This window comes from Oxyura jamaicensis, chromosome 1, assembly GCF_011077185.1.
Source record: "Oxyura jamaicensis isolate SHBP4307 breed ruddy duck chromosome 1, BPBGC_Ojam_1.0, whole genome shotgun sequence".
NCBI lineage: Eukaryota > Metazoa > Chordata > Aves > Anseriformes > Anatidae > Oxyura > Oxyura jamaicensis.
In genome coordinates, this window is record NC_048893.1 from 26,361,605 (window position 1) to 26,364,895 (window position 3,291).

Sequence of the window (3,291 nt, forward strand, 5' to 3'; positions counted from 1 at the left end):
TCCTTCCTTCCTTCCTTCCTTCCTTCCTTCCTTCCTTCCTTCCTTCCTTCTTCTTTCCTCTTTCTTTTCTCTTCTTTCTGTCTTTCTCTCTCTCTCTGTTTTTCTTCCCTTCTTTCTTGACATCTCCTGGATTACTGATAATCCTTGGATGATTTGTTTTCAATTTAACACCTACTTCTGGGACCTCTCTGGTATAACACTTAATTTTGTTAAGTTCCATTCTTAAGCCATTCTGCTTATTTATTTAAGAAGTGAGTGAAAACAGCCTCAAAAAGTATTGGGCTGTAGGCATTTTTGGCCTTGACATTTCAGAGCAGTAGGGTAATAGTTGCAGCATGTGGAAGTGGATGTTCCAGGCTTCACAAGTGTATTCTCCAACTTAGCAAGCAGCTATTTGCAGGGTTGCTCTGAGTGAAATCACTGAACATTGCTCTGTGTGACCCTACTCACTCATGACTGATATTGACACCTGTGGTACAACTTATAGTGGAAAAGGATTTCAGCTGACATTCAAAACCAGGATTTGTTGCCTGATATTTAGTTCAGGTTGACTACGACATACTTAATCACAAGGACCTACGTCCAACAGCTGCTGCAAAGAGGTTTGCACCTGAGGTGACACCACAGGTCAGTGCTTGGGGCATTCTCCCAAAAGCTGTGAGGCAGAATTTGGTGCTAAATTTGGTGCTAACCCAGCCAGCGTTACCAACATGCTAAATGATGCAGGACTTAACTATAATCCCAATAGCATTTTACTTCGTCTCTTAATTTTTTGGTCACTAGGCACATTTCAAAATTTCAGGGAGTGACAGAAGCATGTATGAAATCTGGTAAATTTAGGGGGTCTTGAAAAGGTTGATTACTACTGCCATACATCAGGTTCTCAGATGTCCCTATTAAGTCAGTGATAGAATTGTCTTTTTGATGCTCTCTACTGCTTGGTTTAAGCTGGACAAAAAGATTGCAAGTGTGTGTTATTCTGTAAGAGACAAAAGAGGGGAGAGAGAGAAAAATAAAGAACAAACAACGTCTCTTAGATCACTCAGGAGTTTGAATAAGACCTCAAAAAGAATAAACCTGATGCATTGTTCATATTCTTTAACAGCTGCCCAGAACCGTATCTGTCTGCTGTCACTAACAGTCATAGCTCTAATTAAATTGACTTCCATAGATCCTCCTTCATGCCAACATGAACAAGTTGTATTTATATTTCAAATCCTTTACTAACTCTTGAAAAGAATGTAACACAGTAGTGTTAAAAACCCACACTAAATCATTCAGGAAAAAGGCTGCATTCATAAATGGGTGCACACAGCTCTGCAGAACAGGCACAGCTCTTGAACTTCATCTGTGGAGAACATGAAGGTGTCATATGAGACTCCTCAAAACTATTTATCTGTGCTATAACATGCAAACACATATGAGGATTAATGGATTAGGTGGTATAATCCACAGAAAAAATAAAATAATTAGGTACCTACAGATAGATACACATTACCATATTCACTTTATATGTATAGACACTTGTTGGAAGGTTGCATACAAATGCTGTCAAATTATCCATATATGAAGGAAAAATGCAGATATTTTTTTTTAATGTTTGTTTGCACCTATCAAGGAAGATGGCTCTACAAAGAATTTCTCTATTGCTAATTCAGTTATGTCTCAGTCATGTCATTGCATACCCTCCCAGCCCACTTCTGCTCATCAATTCCTATTGTTTTACTGTTCTTAATTACTTGTTACTTACTTACTACTTGTTCTCCACAGCCTACTTGTTCTTAGCTGTGTTGCCAACTCCACTCCCAAGAAAACTCAGCTTTGAGTCATAACCTACATTGTCTCAGTAGCTACATAAAATACAAAGCTGAACATAAAGACATGCAAAAAGCTACATCCTGAAGGTAAACTTGGGCTTTTCCTTCCCAGGCATACTGATGATAACAAGGTTCTAGAGTCAAACTTGTCCTCTAGAATGAAGCTGTCTTCATTTGGTAGTCATAATCCAAAGAGTTAAAACCAAGTAAGACACTCTGTCAGTGCCATGACAAACAGAGCTGCCTGAGTGCCTCTTTATGATGTCTCTTGCAAATAATTGTTTCTGAAAAGTATGTTTTTATAATAAGTACTTAAAAGGCTTTCTTACCAAGACGTTCTACTTCTACTCTTAAGAGCAGAAATTCAACTTTTGTATTTGGACTTCAAAGTTTCATCCGCAAAGTATGCAGTTTTATTCCCAAAGTATTTAGAAGATTCTGGGTTCTATTCTTAGCTTACAAAGATAAATAGAACAAAAGGACTTCCATGATAAAATAGCCAAAAAATACAAGAGGAAAAAAAAAAAAAAAAAGACAACTGCCAATATTTTTTTTTATGGTAGTGACAGAAGGAAGCCTTCTCAACAGTTGTTTTCAAGCTCCAGTATGTTTGCCCATCTTTCAGCTACCATGAGAAGCATTATCCGTGGGAACATAAATCCTTTCCCTGTTCCTTAGAAGAACTATTTACTGCTCCTAATTATCTCCTGATCTATTGCACAGTCACACAGCAGTATCTGTTTCCCCTCGATCATATGCACATTACACTTGCCCTCCCTGTGATATGATTCTTTCCAATTGTCCATCTGCGTCCATGCACATAAATTAAACTTTGGCTACCCCATACCAGAAACACCTAGATGCATCAGATTGCCAAGAAAAGAACCATAAGGGAGCAAATATATATCTCATGCTGATGTTGTATATTTGCTGTACTCAGAGGATCACAAAGCACTTCAATTTCTCAGCACCCAACTACTCTCACGGCTCATCTGTGAATTCAAAACTTCCTGTCCCATGTCTTAAAATATATTAAACCATAGGTTTATGGTTTCCAGCAATAACCTCAGTTATGCAAACAAGAAATGAATGTGAACAATGAATGTGAACAAAAGTTAGTGTGAATTTACTTTTTGTTCAAAAACTTTTGAAGTTGTGTATCTGTTTGAACTAGACCCATTGTTTTGCACCTAAGTGCATCAACATTATTGCATGTGACAATGAGCACTTGACATTATTTCCAGCAAAACTTAAGGCCTGTAATATTGCCAAAGCTAAACAGATATTTAGGAATATTTCCCTTCTTCTGTCTCCCCCCCAGAAAAGGCAATTCAGAAAGAACAGAATAAGCAGACAACTCAAGTAAGCAACACTAATTTTTATTTGCAAGTGTTACTACACAGGCATTATATAACAAAAAACAAAAGAGCAAAACCCCCCTGAAAACTTGCATAGTTTCTTTCTTTTTTTTTCT